This window comes from Choristoneura fumiferana, chromosome 2 (genome assembly GCF_025370935.1).
Source record: "Choristoneura fumiferana chromosome 2, NRCan_CFum_1, whole genome shotgun sequence".
NCBI lineage: Eukaryota > Metazoa > Arthropoda > Insecta > Lepidoptera > Tortricidae > Choristoneura > Choristoneura fumiferana.
The window spans coordinates 21,183,533-21,207,345 of NC_133473.1; the positions used below are offsets into that span (position 1 = coordinate 21,183,533).

Sequence of the window (23,813 nt, forward strand, 5' to 3'; positions counted from 1 at the left end):
ACATGGGTGTTTCAAATTTTAGGTCCCAAATATGTTTAAAAGTAAAGTAATCCATTATGCGTCTAAGATTCCTACCGCAGCGAACAAAAGAGCTGATGATCTTGAAACGGCTGAACCGATTTTGATAAATCATGTCTAAGATCCATCGCTAGAAAACCAGCTTTCAAATAAAAAAAACCGCATTCAAATCGGTCCACCCGTTTAAGAGCTACGGTGCCACAGACAGACACACAGACACACAGACACACATAGCGGTCAAACTTATAACACCCCTCTTTTTCGTCGGGGGTTAAAAAGTAAAGTAATCCATTATGCGTCTAAGATTCCTACCGCAGCGAACAAAAGAGCTGATGATCTTGAAACGGCTGAACCGATTTTGATAAATCATGTCTAAGATCCATCGCTAGAAAACCAGCTTTCAAATAAAAAAAACCGCATTCAAATCGGTCCACCCGTTTAAGAGCTACGGTGCCACAGACAGACACACAGACACACAGACACACAGACACAAATAGCGGTCAAACTTATAACACCCCTCTTTTTCGTCGGGGGTTAAAAAAGGCTCTGGCGGACTACTACGAAACTTGAAAATCGAAGTTCTCATCATACCGTCCCTCTCACTCTCGTATTAAATATTATAAGCATCAGCGGGACGGCAAGATCGTATATCTTTACTTGCTCGAATTTCATTTGCCCGAATTTCACTTGCCATACCAACGTTTGCCATAAAATATATAAGACCGTGCTGTTTTCAGTTTTTTTTTTAATGTCATCTTATATAATCCAGTGGGTTAGGTTAGTTTAATATCAATTCTTAAGAAAATACTATTTCAGAAATAAATTACTTTATGGCAAATGAATATTATGGAAAACGATACATTATGGCTTAGGAATTCGAGCAAACGATAGAGAACCCGGCAAAAGTTCGAAGTTTGCACTTTGTCTACCTAGGCCCAGCGAGCACTGAATAGATATAGATATAGGGTCCGACGTGCACTTGACCAGTTTTTTAGGGTTCTGTATCTTACATCTACTATCCGTCATCACTTAATCATCATCATCATCATCTCAGCCGTAGGACGTCCACTGTTGGACATAGGCCTCCCCCACAGACCTCCAGTTGCTTCGGTTGGCAGCGGCCTGCATCCACCGTGAACCCGCGGCTTCAACCAGGTCATCCGTCCATCTTGTTGGTGGACGTCCTACGCTGCGCTTGCCGATCCGCGGCCTCCACTCGAGAACTTTTCGCGCCAACGGCCATCCGCTCTCCGTGCTATATGGCCCGCCCATTGCCACTTCAACGAGCTAATTCGCTTGGCTATGTCGGTGACCGTTGTTCTTCTACGTATCTCCTTATTTCTGATTCGGTCCCGTAGACAAACCCCAATCCCAATCACTTAATACAATAAGTGAAAGTTTAAATATAGCATGAACAAAGCATTCTTTACCAACCCCCTTAAGGAGTTTTTTACGACAGTGGCACAGACAACAGATGTTCAAAATAAATAAGCCATTAAAATAAGTCAAACGTTTAATGTTTTAGACGGAACGGTTGGAGTGAGGGATCAACTGACATTTATCATGTTGAATGCTCAGTTAATTAGGAAAAGTTTTTGAAATGGCAAGCCAATCAATTAAAGTTCTTCTTAGTAACCATACTAGTCCAATAGTTTATCCACACTGTAGTCAAAGTCAAAGTCAAAATATCTTTATTTAATTTTGGCTTTAACAAGCACTTAAAAATGTCAAAAAAAATCTACCACCGGTTCGGAAAAAACCTCTGTTGAGAGGAATCCGGCAAGAAACTCAACGAGGTACATTTTTTTCAAACAGATTTACAATATAACTAAATGATATCTACACATCACAAGTATTTAACACAACTTCATTTTTAACACAGTAGATTTGCTATTTGAAGTAAAGGATCGCTAAATATGCGGATCGGAATTATTTCCAAATATCCATGGCCATGATAATAATCATTAATTTTATAATAGTGTAGTGTGTGTGTTGTAGTGGTTGTACAAAAGTGGGTAGGTAGATATAATTTGATTAAGAAATGTCAGTTAACCAGCCAGTACACGTTCAGAATTTAACTGAAACACCTCACAAACCCTATACCGATGTGGCATTATTGTTATAACAATTTTTTTATCTGTCCTTAAAACTTTCATCATCCCAGCCTATATACGTCCCACTGCTGGGCACAGGCCTCCTCTAAGAACAAGAGGGCTTGGGCTGTAGTAGCTTCTTTGTTTGTTTTTTTCGCTTTCGCGCTTGAAATACTCAAACAATCGTTATGAAATTGGGTACGAAGGTAATTTAAGACACTGAAAAGAATATAAGATAGTTTTCATCCCGGAACATTGTATAATTCGGAGATAGGGTCCTACAGAAGGACTGATCGTTTATATCCCGGAAAATTGTCTACGAGTAGTTTATTGAAACAAGCGTTACTTTGCGGAGGTCCATCTCAATAAACAACTTAAAACAATTAGTTTGCTCACCAGCTTTGCAGTTCCTCGACCTCCACACACACAAATCAGACAAGTCTATCTATCTCCACCACCACACCACCGACGCGTTTCGAACCAGAGCTCATCTTCAGAGCAACACAACCGTTCACCATGCTATGAGATGCTATGACTCCCAAATTTCAGAAATTGTATAGTTCCCACGGGCGCGCGATAATCGTTTTCTTCGCAGACGAAGTCGCGGGCAACAGCTTATTTTATAATTAGAACAAAGTGAGCACTTTAGTCTAAAAATAGTTTAGTGGCCGTTATGTTTGCTTGGGTTAGTGAGCCAACATGTTCCCAGCGGACTGTCTGTTTATTTGTCTGTGGTTAGTTTGGGTTACCGCGGGTAAGATACTGGCTGGCTAGCGCGGGAGTTGCACGAAATAAATTGCACACATTTACTGCCAGTGACACTTTCGTATCTAACAATTTTGCAACGCTTTTACTTGTACTTTAGTAACTTACTGTAAACTGCGTTGCGAGACTTCCATTTTTTAACACGTAATGTATTTTATGTGATAGTAATTTATTGTATGGGATAGTATTTTTTCTCCGTGTTCTCGTGATGGATGAAAGTTTTCTTTCTTTCATCTTCACTCCCACTTAGCCAAACAAACCATGTTTTAACAATGCAATTCCTATAACACAATTAAAAGTGTATTACACTGACCTTATAGACGAGGTTGGTCTTTGTCTGGAGTCATATAAAAAGGACTTTATAAATTTGAGATTATTATAAAAAGCACCAAACAGTGAAACCGACATGCAACACTTTCATAATATAATATTTTTATTTTAGTTATGTTACAAGCAACATTTTTTTTGTTACTATCAGCAAATTTTTTTTTTAATAAATTTTATATAGTAAATTTTTAAATTTGGCAATTTTTCGAGCTATATCGCTTACTTTAGTTTTTTTGCGGATCCCCTCATTTGTGTTATGATCTCGCAGAGAAACTCGTGTAGCCTATGGCGATTAAGGCCCATAAATACAAAAAAAAAGTATGACCTCCCGCTCCATAACCTACATATCGTTACCACACTTCTGTGAAGACTGAGTCACTCTGTCCAAGGTCGCGGCTTTGGTTTCGAACAGATATAAATCTTAGTGATTTCCGTCTCAAGTATAAAGTTTCTCAAACAAAGTCATTCATTGTTACTTAATTCAGTCATCATCATCATAATTAATATCGATCATAGGATATATTATGTTGGACATAGCTTCCCCCATAGACCTCCACTTGCTTCGATTGGAAGAGGCCTGTATCCACGCGGCTTTAACCAGGTCATTCGTCCATTTCAATGGAGTCCTACGCTGCGCTTGCCGATCTGCGGTTTCCATTCGAAAACTTTTCGGCCCAATCATATTTTAAATACTCATGACGATAAACTTAGAGGTGTGAGTCTGAGCTCTAAGCCAAGATCACGATTAGGTATATAACCGTCAATATATCTCTAAAACTGCATGAAAAATATCAAAAGCAATCTTATCCTGCTATTTACTAATAAAATACTCGTAAATGTGAACGTTTGTGGAGATGTTTCTTACCTACTTAATCATGCAATAATATCTAATTAAAACTTCCCAAAAACAATCCTTTCAAATATCACTTACAAGCTACGAACAAAATAACCTTCAGCCAAATAAATATCGAATTACTCGCTTTACAATACTTTCAACGTGTAAACGACACTCTTACGTGTGGCTGGACCTAAATTGATTCTATTTTTATTATTGTAACGAAATACGAGATGCCTTGATACTGGTGTACGGACTGGTTTTACCGACTGAATTTTATACATTGATGGTCACTTGGAACTTAGTTTTTGCCGTCGGTTTCACTTGAGCAGTTAATTCGTCCTTAGTATCTTATAACCAACCAACTAACAAGGCGACTAAAAGGGGTTGATATGAGAGTAGACAGCAGCGTTGTCTATTGCCAACTTTAAAATCCAGGAGTGGAAGGAATGTGGAAACCGCCATAGTACAGTTGTCATTAAGGCTCGCTACTAGCCACAAATCGAAGACCATGACCACATTATCAAGTAAGTTGCGACTTAAAAAAAAACATTCCATGATGATGAAACCATACTTCCACATTAATTTCTCATTCGGATATGTCGACGTGACATCCATCGGAAATTACTTATTTTATTAATTAGCTTATTCATCTTCATTGTGATCAACTGGAATGATCAACTTCCTCCTTAGAATGCCATAATGAATGACAACTCTCTACTTGCATCCACCGATTGCCGCAACTCCCGCAATGTCGTCAGTCTGACCTATTAGAAGGCCTGCCAATACTTCGTCTTCCAATTTGTGGTCGCCACTCGAGGACCTTTCTTCCCCATCGGTTATCTGTTCATGCGATGTGATGTGATGTGACCTGCTCATTGTCATTTAAACTGCTTAAATTATCCGGTTTTATATAATTAGCTACGCGTGGTTCATTCCAATTAATAGTTTCCGTATCTTTTTTTTTTTTGAATGTCACCATTCTTCATTTCTTTTACGAAGAAATTCAAAGCGCAATGGACTTTTAACCTACGAAATATACGACGTAACGGTTTGTATCAAAAAAACAAGCGTATCAATTACGATACAGTCGTATTTCTGGTCAAATAAATGGGTTAACATGAACCAAACGGGTCGATACTAAAAGGATAAACATTCTAACATGTTTACATGCGGTCGATTTGACTTGTGAAAATATTTACGAAAAAATTGTTCACTGAAAATGTGTATTGTGACATATTTAGTGCGTTTGGAATACGATTTACAGTTAAAGTTGTAGTGGCGTCACTACACTCACTCAAATCACTATTTCACCTAATATTGCAAGCTGGGTTCGTGGGTTCAAGCACAGAATAACTAATAGTACTACCGTTCAAGCCCAGGCTCACCCGCACCTGAGTTGTTTGGAATTGAGCCTCGTTGAGTTTCTTGCCGGATTCTTCTCAGCAGAGGTTTTTCCGAACCGGTGGTAGATTTTTTTTGACATTCATAAGTGCTTGTTGTAGCCTAAATTGAATAAAGGTATTTTGACTTTGACTTTGAATTTATGTGCAAAGTCACCTGCACCTAAAAAGCACCTGAAAGATGTTACCTAAACCAGAAAAGAAATTTATTGGTGTGTGTGAAGTTCTTAATGCGCACTAGGCCTGCGTGGGAACTACGGTCGACGCCCTCTCGCCCGTTCATTCTGAGAGGAGGCCTGCGCGCTGCAGTGGGTGTACATAAGCGGAGATGATGATGATATGTCTATAACCATTTGCAGTGTTCATATATACTTATCGAAGTTTATTTGCGCGAAAGAATACAAACTATGGGTACGGAGCTTGAGGAATATGTAAGTTGCAGTGGCTCGAAGAAACAGTTATACAATGAACTAAAACATTTACTTTGCTCACCCACGACCTTATTATAGCTCTACGCTGTGAATCTCACTTTTGGTAGCATTGTGAACGGTTGTGTTGCTCTGAAGATGAGCTCTGGTTGAGTTCAAAACGCGTCAGGGTAGTGCGGTGGTGGTGCTGAGGCTTTTTAATTATTATACGCTAGTGAACTAAAATAAGTTCCTTGCTCGACCGCAAACTTACGATAGCGCTTATATAAAATATGCGTGATAAGCTTATGCAAAATATGCGTGTTCATGCAGTTCCTCCACCTCCACACTGTAAGAACACACATACAGTACAGCGTGGAGGTGGAGGAACTGCATGAACACGCATATTTTGAATAAGCTTAGCTATCGTAAGTTCGTGGGTGAGCAAGGAAATTAATTTAGTTCATTGATATGGACCTCCGCAAAGTAACCTGATTCAATAAATTATTATACGCTATACCACTCAATGTTAAAATAAACAGTAAGTAAGTACCTATTACTTCTCTTTTGTGAAACATTATAAGATTACCTCTTGAATTAACTGCTGTAAATTGTAAATTCTCTGGTCTCCGCGATACAGGCCCAGAGTCTAGTGCGGGGTCCGCCGATGAATCTAAATTGTAACCTTGTTATATTTCAAATAAATTCTTTTCTTTCCTTCTTTCTTGTGATCTTGACATTTGTACATCACACTGCTGGCTACAGGCCTCCTCTCAGAATGATGGCCTTGGGGCTTGAGCTGGTGTAGTAAATATCATCATCATCATCATCCCAGCCTATATACGTCCCACTGCAGGGCACAGGCCTCCCCTCAGAATGAGAGGGCTTGGGCAGTAGTTCCCACGCGGGCCCAGTGCGGATTAGGAACTTCACACACACCGTTGAATTGCTTCGCAGGTTTGTTGTGCAGGTTTCCTCACGATGTTTTCCTTCACCGTAAAGCTCGTGGTAAATTTCAAATGTAAATCCGCACATGAATTTCGAAAAACTCAGAGGTGCGAGCCGGGCTTTGAACCCACGGTCCTCTGCTTGAGAGGCCATAGGTCAAACCACTCGGCCACCACGGCTTCGGTAGTAAATGTATGGAATAGTAATTATTCCTAATATATTTTGTATACAGTAAAGTTATAGTCAAAATACAACATACAAGACTTATCACGCTAAACACACGAGTAATATTTATCTCGACGTTTCGACCACATTTCAGTGGCCGTGGTCGCGACTGGACTACTCGAGATCACGGCCTCTGCAATGTGATCGAAACGTTACGATAATTATTAAGAACAATTCGTAACAAAACGGACACATCCATACAATATTTTGGGGATACTTTGACTATGAACTCATTTTGACTCTGAGTGAAAATCACGAGAATTTATAACGTTATATAGTATACATACAAATTATCAGGACATAAATTAATAGATCGTTCAAACTAGGCCGTATATTCTGGGACAGACATTTAGTTTACCCAGTGAATGCTTAGTAATAGAGTTTATTTAGCTACGTTTTACGCACAAACCTCTAAAGAACATTCAACAATGTTAGCTCTCCACTCCACTCGAGCTTTCCTTGACAAAGAACCATGGATTGGTTTGAAACATGTCGTGCATGAATTGTTTAATAGACAAATTTAATGAGCCGTGTATCTTATTTTAATAATCAACAAATGAAAGTACCATTAAACAAGATAAAAAAAAGTTTTTGGAACGCACAAGAACTATATTTCCCAACTTTCAACTAAGTACCCACCCTCGCATCCGTAGTTTTTGCCAAGTAGAAGAAATTCTAGATTATTTATGGGAAGAACTTTACCGGCTCTTGGAGCTTAGCCTACTTACCTGTAAAACTAACGGATACCTACACAACTATTTGTAAGGAAAAAAGCATCTTAAGGCCACTGTAAACTAAAATAAGTTTTTGGTAAAAATTTCATTTTTTAATACAAGCTTTTTTGCTGACTGTACTTTTTGTTGACTGCACTTGTATGTATGTATGTAAACTCTTTATTGTGCAAAAGAAAAGAAACATAAGACAATTGACAAACTATTATTATGTTTTGTGTCACCCAAACTACATTTGCATACAAAATTTCAAGTTGATGCCTTTAACCGTTGAAGAGTTTTGTCCTGTGGAGACGATCCTGGCTGGACTACCAGGATGTCACTACCAGGTTATTGTATTGTCACGCAATTTACATAAGTATACCAAATTTCAAGTCAATCCAACTACTAACTGGAAGTTGGTCGAATTTAACTTGCAAGGTTTGATAACAGACAGACAGACAATTTAAAATAGTCTTATTTTTAACAAAAAGCCCATAAACACAACCAAATTCCCATATTTTTTTTTTTAAGACAAAATTCAACTTTATGCCTTTTAATTTAAGTTTCAATTTAGATTGTGATGCATTTACGATGTAAATTGTCATAACCGAGTGATTCCTTAATCAGAAGTGATTCGGCAAAAGGAAGCTATCTATTTAAACGTGTTATGTTTCGTCTCGTTATTTTTATGCGGGAGTGACAGGGACAGAACGAGATTTAAGTAGTGCGATGTCATAGTCAATTAGCGTTGGATAGTTTTAAGGGGAAGTTTATATAAAATAAATAAAAGTGATGTTACCTAACCTAACAACAAAACAAAGTGTTGTAGAAAACAGCGTTGCTTGTATAAGCATGATCCTACATGCCAATAATTTTACACTACAGACTGAACTCATTAATTTACTTTACTGGCGATTCCATCTGCTCTGTTATTATAACAAATACTAGATTTTACCCGCGTTAACATTAGGGTGACGCGTAAAGATTTCTTATAGACTATAGCATTTGCCCGCGGCTTTGCTCGTGGTTAACTCTAATTATTAATAATAATAAATAGTAAAAATTATCAAATTATCGTCTTATTTTTTCTTAGTAACTTTTTGAAGAAAAATATTTTGATGAAAAACGAAAATATAGCGTATTTACGTGTCAACGTGCAGTACGTTATACATTATCTTTAAAGGGCGGACGATAGATGCAATATGGTGACGATAGCATAAGATGGATAAGAATTTAATTAAACTTCGATTAATATTTTTGTGTAAAAATGATGAAATTGTGATAATCTTCCTAATAATGGTGAAGTATCACTTTCCAAATACGTACCACTTACATATTATGTAGATGTAAAGAGGTAATTTTACCCTACATAACTGGACAGTTTTAAAATTTGTAATATAGATAAAAATACGATTATTTACTACAACAATAAAATTATCCAACTATTTTTCAACTATGTTCTCTTTTTTAAACCAATTGTAGTCACATCCATATTACGTATATTGTTCGACATGATTTTGACGTAAATTGCATCCATCGTCCGCCCACTGATTATCTTATAGGGATCATGATTTTTCGGGCTAAAAACTGGCCTAAGTGCTAAATTAATCCAACCCGTACAGCCGTTTCGGCGTTAATAAGTAATAAATATACACACTCATCACTCACAAACAAAACTTTTGCTTTTATAATATTAGTATAATTCATAATTTTTAGAAGATATTCGTAGATAATACAAGATGGTATTTGATTATTAATCTTTGTTGTGTAAATAAATAATACAATACAATTACAATGACTCTTTATTATACACCACAAATAGTAAGCGACACAGAAAGAAAAATACAAGGTAAACAATAGACGGCCTTATTGATTAAGAGCGATATCTTCCAGGCAACCTTTTTAATAATCAAATCATTTATTTTTTAGGCATCTTACATAATTTAAAAATTATATAATAATCCAGTCGCTTTATTTTGTGTGTTTAAGCATCAAGTCGGGCAAGGACGTAAGACACATACATTGTATTTTACATTACGTTTGCAATCAATATAACTTTAGACTAATTAATTAATTAAGGAAACATCCCCTTAACATAAGGCCGCTTCACACGGGAGCGTCGACGGGGGAGGTGTATTAACGCTAACCGCCAACGTTTTTGTTCAGAAACTTTTTAATTGAGGCCACATGTCGTCAAAATCAGATAAATCAGAGATCCCAGATTACCCGGCTACTCTTTCGGAGATTTTCTTTTGTTTTATAATTAATCGTATGTTTTTTATCGGTTCTTAAGATTTATGAAGAGATTTTTTTTCGATAGGTACTTTCGAAATGCGTTTGAGAATGTGAGTTCAAACTTAACACAATGCAAAACGAAATATCACGAATGTATTTCTTTTTAGGGGCAATAAATGTTTTTTTCTTTTTTCTTTCCAAATATTATGTGGGATACATTTTTCTATTGACTGCAAGATGTTGTATAATTTTATAGTAATGACATCAATAAAAAATATTAAGCTTAAATAGGTAATTAAGTGCCTAAATGGCATTAAATATTTTGTAAGATATTTACGTAAATTTTTGTTAAATTACAATAAATTAGTGCTTTTAGGAAAAATCTTTAATTCTATAGAATCACTATTAAATTATTATTATTCCCAAAACAAAACAGAAATGCAAGTTTTACATTCACACACTCGTATTTAACAGTAATTACCAACCATATGCTTAATTCAAACCGTAAACGTTATCACGTTAACACATTACGCTTAATTTGATACAACGTAAAGTGCATACTCGTACAGCACACGCCATGACAATCACCAGTATGCCAGTGAATGTATTGTAAAGAGATTTTATCGTAACCCCTAAATTGTCGTTCTTCGTGTCAACTACGTCCAGTAAAAAGCACTACAGCAATACACCCAAGGTTCATTTTGGATTGTTCTTTAGCGTTTTTTTTTATAATTGCTTAACCACAGCAATTTACGAGAATGCGAGTCACAGATAATTAAATAACAAAAAGAATCGGAACAAAAAAGTTTGGTTGATTTATTTCGCGTTGAAGCGGCGCGGGCGTGTGTGCGAGCCTTTAGGTTAAGGGGGTGGATACGGTTTTTTAATTACTTAATTTTTATTTTGTTTGGCGTAAAAATGGTCAGGCGAAGCGAAGAGATTGCATCAGATATGGTTAATTGTTTTTTAATTTGGCCGATGCGGGGAAGATAAGACAGAATTATGTAAAGTGAAATCGAAATATTGAAGTTGACCAACGTAGCAAAGTAATTTTACGAATTTTCAACTGTTTTGGGAATGAATAATAAAAAAAAATCAAGACAAAAAAATGTTCTGACGTTTGTTATTTAGAACTCTTTCATAGGTACGTCAATGTTTTTATAAGTATAGTTACATCGACACAGATAAAACAACATTAAAGAGTTCCATAAAAAAAAACTTAACGAAAACATATGTCTGTTATCTTTTGTTTTAGAGATAAAAACGACAAGTTTTAGTTGTCCGACATGTCCGTAAAAAGGTCATAAAATGTCATCAATTAGGAGACTCGTACTAACAGAATTATTTTGAGCAGTAAAACATAGATTGATTCATATTTCGAAGTGTAGATAAATCTTTTACTGTACAGCCGGCAACATACCAAGAAAGTTTTTTTGATGACTATTTTTTTACAGTTGTTCAAAAAACAAAAACATAATTATCAAAGTACTAGCTGTTGCCTGACACTGCATCTAGTATAGTTGCTTGCATTAAAATATCTGCCAAAGCAGGGCGAGCAATAATATCTGACACGTCTTATCGGCTCCAAAACTAGAGTCGTTTTAGATATTTATGTACGTTTTGTTAGATATGGTGCTGGTAACTGTACAGTAATTAAAAAAACCGGCCAAGAGCATGTCGGACACACCCAAAATAGGGTTCCGTAGCCATTACGAAAAAATTAAGTAATATTATTCTAAGGATTTCGTATTTTATACGGAATCTTCCAAGTTTAGGTATATTTTATACCTTAGGCTGCTATTTAAGAGTAAAACTAGTAATAATTCTCAAGCACACTTAGCTATTATAGTTTTCCTTAAAAGTTTTATATACTTACTAACATCCTGAATTTATTCAAATTTTTCCATCCACCGGTTTACATTTTAGAGGGGGGGGGAACGCTCGATTTTAATAAAAAATTGTACTTATTTCACAAAAACATCAATGAATAGAAAAATCATCTTAGCAACCCCCTAATGGTTTTAAAAGACCTATCTAACGATACCCAACGCTATAGGGTTGGATGAGAAAAAAAAGTCACCTCCACTTTATGTCTATGGGAGGTACCCTAAAAAAAATTATTTTTTATTTTTTATTGTACCATTTTGTCGGCATAGTTTATATATATATCCGTGCAAAATAACAGTTTTCTAGCATTGATAGTCCCTGAGAAAAGCCGGGGATGGACGGACAGACAGACACGGCGAAACTATAAGAGTTCCGTTTTTGCCATTTTGGCTCTGAAACCCTAAAAAGTATATCAAAACCTATAAATAAGGCACTCATAGTTGTTTAGGTTCTATCTGTATATTTCAGTAACCAATCTACTAAGTCGCGGACGTTTAGCTCAGTAGCAGGGCTCTGCTTACTCTGGATCATATATTTATATGGAACTCTCGGTGCGCAAGTACGACTCACACTTCGTTGGATTGTTTTTACTAGTATTGGTATGCTATGAATCATTTTCTCTGCTAACTGTACTTCAAATTTAACAACCTTCTCGTATTAACAACACAAGTGCACCTCACCTATTAGGGTAAACGTCTCTATTTGTGGCAGTAAAAGTAATTGATGCATCACAATCTCCGAATCAGTGTCACTTTTATTGCGTCTTACTTTGACGTGGTTTACGATGGTGTATGAGTAGAAATATAGTGATTAGTGAAGATTTTGGTGTGTCGTTGCATTCGTTTTGTGGTTACCAGTCATACTTTGAGTATACTCGTACAAGATGTCTTTAATTGGGTAGTATCCTGAGTAAAAACAATATCATTCTATTTTTAGGGTTCCGTAGCCAAAATGGATTTCTTTTTCTCATCCAACCCTAGTTCGTTGGGTAGGTATTTTAAAACCATTAGGGGATTGCTAAAACGATTTTTCGATTTACTGCTTTGTTTGCAAAATATTCAAGTGCAAATTTTCATTAAAATCGAGCGTCCCCCCCTCTAAAATCTAAACCGGTGGGTGGAAAAATTTGAAAAAAATCATGATGGTAAGTAAGTATATCAAACTTACAAGGAAAACTATAACGGTTATTTTCTTGAGAATTATTAGTAGTTTAAGAGTAAATAACAGCCTAAGTATAAAATATACCTAAACTTGGAATATTCCGTACAAAATACGAAATCCTTAGAAAAAAAAATTTTTTTTTTTTGGTAATGGCTACGGAACCCATCCGGACGTGTCCGACATGCTCTTGGCCGGTTTTTTTATACATAAGATGGGGAAAACGAGCATGCAAGTCACCTGATGGGAAGCAATCACCGCCGCCCACACATGGACACCTACCTACACGAGGGGTACAGGTGCGTTGCCGGGCCTTTGAAAGACTGATGTTCGTTAACACTAGGTTGTAGGTAGGTAGTAGCAGTGGTAGGTTTAGTTTGTCAGTTCAAAAGAATGTCGGACACTTATTTTTACTTTTATCAGTCAGCAGACGACCAGATGGCCTAGTGGTTAGAGAACCTGACTACGAAGCTTGAGGTCACGGGTTCGATTCCCGTGTCGGGGCAGATATTTGTATGAAAAAACGAAATGTTTGTTCTCGGGTCTTGGGTGTTTACTATGTATTAGTATGTATCATCTATATAATTATATTTATCCGTTTGCTTAGTACCCATAACACAAGCTTTGCTAAGCTTACTTTGGGACTAGGTCAATTGGTGTGAATTGTCCCGTGATATTTATTTATTATTTATTTATTTATCAGTCAAACAAAGACGAAGCACGTTTAAGTTCAACAATGGGGGCTCATGACGTCGAAAAAGTGTCGCGTGGTATGACGTCACGCGCAATTTTGACACGCTACGAATATATCTACTTTATTTTATTGTTTCAATGTTATGAATAGGTACGTTCCTCACTTAACTATCTAGGCATGTGATAAAACACAAACAGTAACCCAATACTTTTTAATATTACTTTTTAACGTTATAGACAAATTACCGAGAGTGTGGTATTGCATATGTAGTGGTATTGTGTGTTCATAGGCATTCCACTTTAGTAACAGCGAGACATCGGTATAGAGATCTCACTCTCCAATGCCTATAAATCACAATACCACTACATATGCAATTCCACGCTCTTGGTAGCGTGTATTTTTGATAGGTACAACTTCAAACTTTAAGGGTAGTTAGTGAAGGCGCTAATAATCACATTTTATTATGTTTAGTAAAAAAATAGACTTATTATTTTCCTTACTAAATTAATTAGCACGCAATGTATCACTACGTGATACTACTTTGTTTTTATTCAAAACGTCGCACTTGTTGACGTGACAGCTGTCACAGAACGCTTCTCTCTCGTATCAAATTATTGTACGCATTACATTGCTGCTCGAAAATATTTCAAAAATTAATTACGCTCTGGTAGTTAATTCTAAATTAACAAACTGTTTTAAGTAATATCGGTTCACAGCACTTAAATCTTCGTCTGGTTACAGTTTGAGGTAGTATTCAAAATACACGCTGCATACTAACAACAACTCGAGAAAACAGGAAACTGAGTAAAAATCCGCAAATACAGCCAAACCCAGGCCTTTTGAAGAAATAATTCAATTAAATTTTCCAACACGATTATTTAATGCTCTTATTTTGTGCCTTGAATATGGACAAACAATCTTAATTCACTAAAGGTGGGCCTTCCTAATTAAATTAAGTAAAAAAAAAAAGAAAATGTATTCTCGAACGTTGTTGAGTTCCAGGAAGTTTTCAGGGATCCTGCGGCAAAGGTTAATTCCGCTGTGATTTAGTTTTTTCGTGGATTTTCCTTTTGATGTTGTCTAACGCACAGATTCACAAACATGAAAGACAACAATGGCTATGCGAAATATTGCTGATTTGAGGAGTTCCGTGTTATACCGACTTGAAAATACCGATTCAATTACTTAAGTAACTGCTGTAAATTGTAAATTCTCTGGTCTCCGCGATACAGGCCCAGAGTCTAGTGCGGAGTCCGCCGATGAATCTAAATTGTAACCTTGTTATATTTCAAATAAATTCTTTCTTTTTTCTTTCTTTAAAACATTATGTAGCGTTACACAAGTCATTTAAGATAAAACCAGCGCAGCGTGACGAAACTAATGTCAGATCTTTTCGGTGTACTGCCTTTTCGGCGAAATATGTTTCGCCAAATTTCACTTAGCAACCAACCTTTCGCCAAAAGTTTCATTTGGCAAACTAATATTTGGCATAACTTTACTTCACATTTTTTTTATTTCGCAACAATTTTACCTTGCAAAATTTTACTTCATCACACATTTACGTGGCAAATAATTATGTAGCAAATGATTGGCTTAGGCAAATAACAAATTGTCAAATAATATTTGGGCAATTTTTTACATTGCAAAGTTATACTTCAATTTGATTTGTGCGAGACAGCGAAGCGAGCGAGCAAGACGGTTCGGAATAGAAGCGACTTGGATAGTTTAGGTTCAGAAGGCTAAGGCGGGAGCGAAGTGGAGCGTAGCTAAGGCGGGAGCCTTACCCTTCGATGTTAAGTTTTTTTTATTATAGCAGCCAGGATAAATGACACTAGAAAAGTAGGTTGGATGCCATTCAATAAGTTGCTAAGTTAAGGTTTGCCAATCAATACATTTGACGAAAACATAAATGACATCTTAAAAAAAATCCAGGTAATAATTTGCATAATAATAATTTATCGAATCATTAGTTGGGAAATGATATCTTTGCGAAACGTTGAGTTGGGAAATAACATTTCGCCTAAATAAAAATATGGGATAAATAGTTTGGGAGTTAATAATTTGCTAAATAATTTTCGCCGATACATTAGTAAACCGATGTTTTCGTGATGTATAGTATGGAAAATTATAACGCTGAAATGGAATGCTGAAGGCTGGAATGGTATGGAATTATTGTTTACTGAAAAAGAAGAACTTATTCTTGTTATACATTAGTAGGTAAGTACAGTAGACAGTTAATCATTAAGTAGTCTGCACTAATATTTTTTTTTGAAAGTCAAATTATGCTCCTATCCTACCAATAAAAATATGGACTAATAATTTATTGAATCAGGCGTTACTTTGCGGAGGTCCATATCCAATGAACTGAAAGAATTTCTTTGCATCTTTTATTTCTTTGCTTAGGTCGCGGGTGAGAAATTCTTTTAGTTCATTCAACTTATATTTAATCAAAGTATAATATTATTATTTTGAATACCGAATGTTTTAATTTTACGAAACTTTTAAGGTCAGAGTTTCACTAACACTCAGTGTTCTTGAATGAGCTTTAAAATCGATGTTGTCAAAAAAATAACCCAAGAACCCTCGTCGCAGCACGTGGCGCGCTCCTGCCGTTTTCCGTTTCAATTTGTCGCTCTATTAAGTTTATTTAGATAAGGTCGTAAATAGGTGTCCCTATGTACTGTCATAAAAACCGACAGCCTCGACTAATGAGCCAATTGTTACTGACGCAATCCATTTCACAAAAGACTCGCAAAAATATTTCTCTCCCGAAGCCCCGTTTTATGTTAATTGAAACGTGTTTTTTTCCTGATTTCTTTAAACGGAGAGGAAATGAGATTAACTATATAAGTGCTGAGATGTAAAGATGGCTGTCCGGATCGTTCTCGGATGGAGACAGTGGATCGGCAAACGCAGCTTTAGACGGACGTCTCCTTGGACACTAACGAGATGGATTGAATGACTTACTCGTAGTAGTACTCGGGTTCACGGTGGATGCAGGCCGTTTTCAACCGAGGTCTTTGGGGAGGAAGGAGGAGGAAGGTCAACGTCCCATGGCTGATATGATGATGATGATGATAGTCGTAAAGAGAGAAAAACCCCGGCCAAATTCGCTAATAGCTGTAAAGAACGTATCATTTTAATTTGGTCCTCGGCTCTTACTTTGGTAGCGGCTGGAATATCGGTATTTACGAGTATGAATATTTGACTTGGTAAGTGTCTATACCAAGCATAGTAGGTACTGTATTGGTAGGGCACCAGCACCAACATCAGCAACAATATCTGACACAGCAAGTGTGCATAAATATCTGATACGACTCTATTTCTAGGGCCGGAAGGACGTGTCAGATATTTTTGCACGCTCCGCTGTGGCAGATATTAATGCTGGTGACTGTACGCCCCAAATAGGTTTTATATACATAATAATATAATTAATGCTATAAAAGGCTCATTGGCATCTACATTTTAACTTAACTTTTTTCTGTCCGTTATCTTCTTATTATGTAAAATAAACACAATGAACTTAATGAAATTTAGTACAGTAGAGATTTAAAAGCTAAGTGACATTTGACTGCGATTAGTTGCCAGCTTAACTCGGTACACTACCTGAGCTACAGCACACAAATTTAAAACAGTAGAATAATTAGAAAATTTCAATAAACTGCTTTAATGATTTGTGTTTAAGCTAAAAACCATTATGAATAAACTAGTTTTTGATTATTAAAAATACACATCCAAATCGTTCTCTCCGTTTGGGAGCTATGATGTCAGACAGTCAGACACAAGTTTTTGTGTCAGGGGACAAAGAAAGTTAGAAAAGCGTGTTTAACTTTTTATCATTAAACAGTAATTAATAAAAAGTATTTTTTTCGTGTATATTATGTATTGTATTATTTTGAACAGTGTTATAAAGTGGCCACTAAATTATAAACACTATAGTATTATAAATAATTGCTTTACATGCCTTGAGATATGGTATAATAACATGGGGGAACTCCACTGACATTCATGAAGTATTTCTTATTCAAAAACGCTGTATGAGAGCTATATTTGGACTTAAGCAAGACGACTCGTGCGCGCCCGTTAAGGATCGAATTCTCACATACTTGCCTATACATTTTGAAAGTCTGTTTTTGTTTCTAAGCATAAATATCCGTGCGACAACAATATTTGTACAACCTCCCGCCCCGGCCCCGTGCAAGATTGAAATTAGCTTCAGAAACTGCTTCATAATGGCTATTGACATAAAAAATAGATTACCAGATATTTTTAAAAAGTAGTGAACATAGTGAATTTAAAGAAAGGCAGTTAAGCAGTGGCTTTAGACAAGTGTTTTTACACTGTAAAAGAATTTATGGAACATAATTAATTATGTTTAGTAATAGTTCCTTCTACGACATTCATAATATTTTTGTATGACATCGACTTCATATAATATATGAAGTATATTATATAATATTATTATTAAGTTTATTTCAAAATCATTAAGTAGACATACTAAATTTATAATCTTATAGTTTTTAATTGTTATATGTAAATTGCCTTCCCGCTTGTATTGTTAACAAAATGTGTGTACGTCTGTAAAGATAGGGTTCGGTGAAACAATTAAGTTAACAATATATACCTGTAGAATTATGAGTAGGGTCCTTGTATGGTCATTACTATGTGTGGTTATTAAGGATTGGCATTATAGCACTTACGAAACGCCAGTGTTGCCATGCGTGGCGCGCTTGACAGAGCCTGAGATCTGGACGCGGGAAAAGCGATCGTCAATTGTCAGTTTGTAAAAGAAGTCTGGCCCGAGTCGACAGTCTCAGGAACTGTTACGCGTTTCTTTATTATTCGGCTGGGCTTTTCCTTAAGTTATTGTGAATCGTTATGATAGTTGCATTCCTAAGATTTCAGTGAACGAGTGTCGTATTGTTTTGGTTTTATCTTGACCACAATTGGTGGACTTTTGTTAGTTCTTCAAAATAGTTTCATTCTCTGCCCGAATCCCACTTGTTATGCCCACATTGATCATGTTACGGTCGGATCCCGGCTCTCTAAGTCCTATCTTACGACATCAGAAGTGGTCCGAACGGGCAAATGAAACTAAATTTTCGTATATTGTGTGAAGTTGTGATTGTGTTGGGTGCGCGCAGTGACGTTATCAAAGTGTTTTTTTACTTATTTTGAAACAATAACGAATGAATGCAACTGCCCTTTATATTGATTGCACACAGTCTTTGATACTAACACGCATAAAATGTGGTTAAATTTTACGTTAAATCGGCAAATAGTGTGATTTTACAAAGAATTTAATTTTTTTTCGTCTCGTTATTGTAATCGTTAAAAAAAAAGTTAAAGAAATTTAGTACATGCAGTCATGCCATGTTTTTTGATGTGACAGTTTTCTTGTGTCACACTTGTGTGTTTATTCGTAATTATGTTATGAAATGTACAGGCGTTAATTTGAAATCTGTGATAATAATAAAGTCAATTTTGTGTTTTCTTTTTCATAAATGCGTCGAGTTTAAATCACATTTAGTTACGTTGGCAATTCTTCTAGTCTGTCAAGAATGTCTCTTTGCAGCCAGATTAAAAAAAAAAGTTAAACGTCAAAGTCACTGTGTTTGTTTACAACAAAGTTAAGCGAAAAAAAAGGCGGGAACCTTTGAGAGGGAAAGGCGCGAATTTCCAAAAGAAATATTTATAATTATTAATATTCTGTATATATTGTATATTTTTAGGTGTAAATATCTGTACATACTTACGGATAAGTGTGTAAATATTACATAAGCTATAATGGGACGGGAGAAATCTAAAAAACGGAAAAAAAAAGAAGGTGCTGAAGACAGAGGGTCTCCGCCGAGGACTCCGATTATGAAAACGATGCAGATAAGTACAGGCCGTACAAGGTAACAAATTATTCTCGTAAATATCCAGAAAATTCACAGAGGCGAGACTTCGTTGTGTTCCTCACACACCAATGCGCCGACAAGCCGTTTTCGGATGGCGATAAAGTAAACTTGTCCCAGGCCATAAGAAAATACGCCATATCGGGAGTGCTACATCTGAGGCCTATGAATAAATATAAAGTGGCTATAACATTCGATTTGTCAAACAATGCCAACACGTTTTTAGGTCACAATAAATTCCTAGACGAATTGGGGCTTAACGCCTCAATCCCCGCAGCAGACACAGAAGTTACTGGAGTTGTAAAATCTGTCCCAGTTGGTTTATCGAATAAAAATATCGCAATGATCGGCAGCTCACGAAACGTCATCCAGGTGCGGCGATTCATGCGCAGGGTGAGGGCAGATGGGGGCGAGGTCGCGTATATTCCCACGCAGACTGTCGCAGTAACGTTTGCCTCTACCCAGCTGCCTGAGTACGTGTACCTGGACTCATGGAGACACGAGGTGACGCAATATGTCCCTCCAGTTAAGCAATGCTTAAAGTGCCAACAGTTTGGACATATTGCTAAATTTTGCAAAAATAATGAGGTTTGTTCTATCTGTTCCGAAAATCACAATTATAAGGCCTGTGGCGCCGACAAACAAAATCCAGTTTGCGCCAACTGCAAGGGTAAACATATTGCAATTTCCGCGTCTTGTCCTATTAAAAAAAACAAAAGAAGAAAACAAAATCAAATCCCGAACTGCAGCCTATGCCGATCTATTTAATGAAAAGTCTTTCCCCCAACTAGCTGCTAGGACAGCTGAAACCTACTTAGAGAATATGCTTAAATCTCAATCATTTTTAAATATGATCACGCAAGTGATCATAAAGCTAGTAGCTAATAAAAACGAATCGCCTATAAATACAGAAACAATACGTGCAGCGTTCCAAGGTACGATAAGAGGGAACGCTCAATCTAAAGCATAATGAACGCCCTCAAAATCGTACATTGGAACGCTCAGAGTATACTCCACAATAGGCACGAATTTACAAACTTTTTATATCAAGAATATATAGATATTGCGATCATTTGCGAAACCTGGTTAAAGCCTCATCTGAGGCTAAAGGTCCCTGGGTTTAACATAGAGCGCAATGATTGTGGTAACAAACATAATGGTGTATGTATTCTGATACATAATAGTATTGCATATAACAAAATTAACACATTTTTTGATGACTCTCTTCAAAATATTTGTATACAAATATCTGTTAATAGTAAACAAATTAGTATAGTAAGCTTTTATAGCCCTACAAATTGCAACCCAGTTTTTGAAAAAACAAAATTTGAAAATTTCATTAAATCTATACCCGAACCATGATAATCGCAGGAGACTTTAATGCTCATCACACGTCTTGGGGTTGTTGTTCTACTTCATCACGTGGTCGTACTGTGTTAGATGTTGTTGATGATAATTTTCTGGTACTTTTAAATGATGGTACACCCACTACTGTGGGCTCTATGACTTGGCGTCCTAATGCGTTGGATCTAGCCATAGTTTCTCCATCGTTGGCTCCTCTTTGTACTTGGTCAGTCCACGACGATCCTCTGGGTAGTTATCATCTACCTGGAATAATCAATTTGGTTCTAAATAACAATGTAAATAATTTTGTAAATAATAACGTAAATGGAGTACATTTGCCCACTCACCCAATTTTAAAATGGTGAATTGGCAAATGTATGCCGAGAAGGTGGAGTGTAAGTTAAATAACTTTCAGTTCGACTCTTACACGCCTCTGAGGCCTACAATTTGTTCACGAATATCCTAATGTGTGCTGTCACAGAGTCCATACCGAATCATAAAGGTCCCAGTCCCATGACAAATAGTCCTAATCGTTTTTGTACTGTTAGAAAATCTAAGAAAAAATCTAATCTTCCATGGTGGAATGATAAATGTTCCACAGCTGTTCAAAACTCCAAACAGGCGTACATCAATTTTAAACAAAATTTTACTTTAGAAAATTACCTAGAATTTAAGAAACTCCAAGCTAAGAAAAAACTTGTTATTAAAACAGAAAGACAAAATTCTTGGGCTGATCTTTGCACTTCTTTTATCGGTTTACTCCATTGTCAGTAATTTGGCGCTTCATGCGCAAATTCAATAAAACTTATGTTCCTCGACACTCTAATAGTAATCATGAATGGATTCTAGATTTCTTGCAAAAATATACTCCTGATAGTGTGGAAAATGTAAGTAGTTTGTCTCTTGAATCCCCTTCCAGCCCGCACAATGATTATCTCATAAACTTATTTACCCTTGAAGAATTGAAATCTGCAATATATTCACGCAGGGATACTTCGTTTGGTTTAGATGGAATTCCATATATGATGTTCAAGAAACTGCCAGAGAGTTGTCTGATTATTTTACTAAATATTTACAATGCACTTTGGACAAAAAACGACATACCACCTGAATGGACAACTGATTGCATCATTCCTATATTAAAATCTGACAAACCTAGGTTTAATCCAGACTCTTATCGTCCTATAACATTGACATCATCATGCGCAGGAAAGTCTTTGAACAATTACTTAAGCAGCGTCTTGAATATTATGTAGAACATAATGGATTGCTTCCAAACATCAGTATGGTTTTTTCGTAGAGGTCGTTCAGCACGTGAAAGCATATCTTTGTTTCATTTAGATATACTGAAAAGCATCAGAAATAACAACAAACTTATTTCAGTGTTTTTTGATATTACTGGTGCTTTTAACAATGTAAATATTGATATTTTATGTACAGAACTGTTAAATATATGTATTCCACTTAAAGTTGTACAGTGGATTCAAAAATTTCTATCTTGTAGAAAAGTGTTTGTGAAGTATGATGGTGAATTGTTTGGTCCTCGACTATCTTCCATAGGAGTTTGTCAGGGTGGAATTTTATCCCCTCTGATCTTCATTCTGTATATACGTCGCTTAAATTTGGTAATGGGTCCTAATATCAAAAATTTACAATTTGCCGATGACCTTGTTGTATATTTATCTGGAAATAATTCTAACACAATAATAAATAACTTAAACTTAGCATTAACAAAACTCCATAATTACCTCTCTTATTTAAATCTCGCAGTTAATCCATCTAAGTCTAAAGTTGTCGTTTTTGGTCTAAAATCTAAAGCTACTTTGCCCTCTTTATTGTATAATAATACACCTCTGCCAATAGTCACAGATACCAAGTTTTTGGGTGTCATATTTTGTCACAATTTATCCTGGAAAAATATGCTGAGCATTTAGAAGTCAAAGCCAATAAAGCTTTTAATATCCTTAAGTCATTGCGTGGTACAAAATGGGGGGCTGACCCAAAATATTACTTATGCTTTATAAATCTTTAGTTCGCAGTCATTTTGAATATGGGTTTATGTGTTTTTGCTTCAGACCATAAAATTATAGAGAGTTTAGAAAAAATCAAAATAAGTGCATGCGCGTTGTGACTGGAGCATTTAAAACCACTCCTATTGTTTCATTACAAGTAGAGTGTAATCTCCCTCCAGTAACAATAAGACTTGCATATTTGAAGGAAAGATTTATTGTAAAACTACATGCTGAATATGACAACCACCTTTTAAAAGAACTCTTGAATATTAATCTATTGCCTTTCCAAAATCTTTTTATGTTTGCAGGGCCTATCTGAATTTAGCAGTTTTTTAATCAAATTAGTATACATAAAAGCAATAACCACTTACCTTGTTTCGATGGCCTTATGAAAGTAAATTTAGTCCTATAAATGTTGTGATTGATAATGGTCTCTCCAGAAAGGAACAAGTATATGAGAAATTAGCTTCATGGAATGGTTTTAAATTCATTTATACAGATGGATCTAAGAATGAGTCTAGTGTATCTTCAGCTATATACAACTCCGAAAACAAAATGGGTCTTGGTTTCAAAATAGACAAACATGCTAGTATTTTCACAGCTGAGGCATTCGCTATTCTTTGTGCACTGAAGCACATATCAAGGCAAAAAGAGGCATTAAATGGGTAATTGTCAGTGATAGTATGAGTGTATTAAAAGCTATAAAAATAATAAAGTAAAATCTAATACAAATTATTTAATTTTCCTAATTAAAGATCTTTGGTCTGAGCTTCACTTAAAAAACAAATTTGTTATCGAATTCATGTGGACTCCTTCACATATAGGCGTATCTGGTAACGAAAATGTAGA

The 23,813-nt window shown here is 36.0% G+C and overlaps 1 protein-coding gene and 1 pseudogene across 1 annotated transcript in view; one reads left to right on the forward strand and one right to left on the reverse strand.

Annotated features, from left to right (window-relative positions):
* Ten-m (teneurin transmembrane protein Ten-m) overlaps positions 1 to 23,813 on the reverse strand; it is a 624,351-nt gene that overhangs the window by 488,296 nt on the left and 112,242 nt on the right. The gene's annotated exons all lie outside the window — the stretch shown is intronic.
* Positions 11,599 to 20,960, forward strand: LOC141445390 (uncharacterized; annotated as a pseudogene).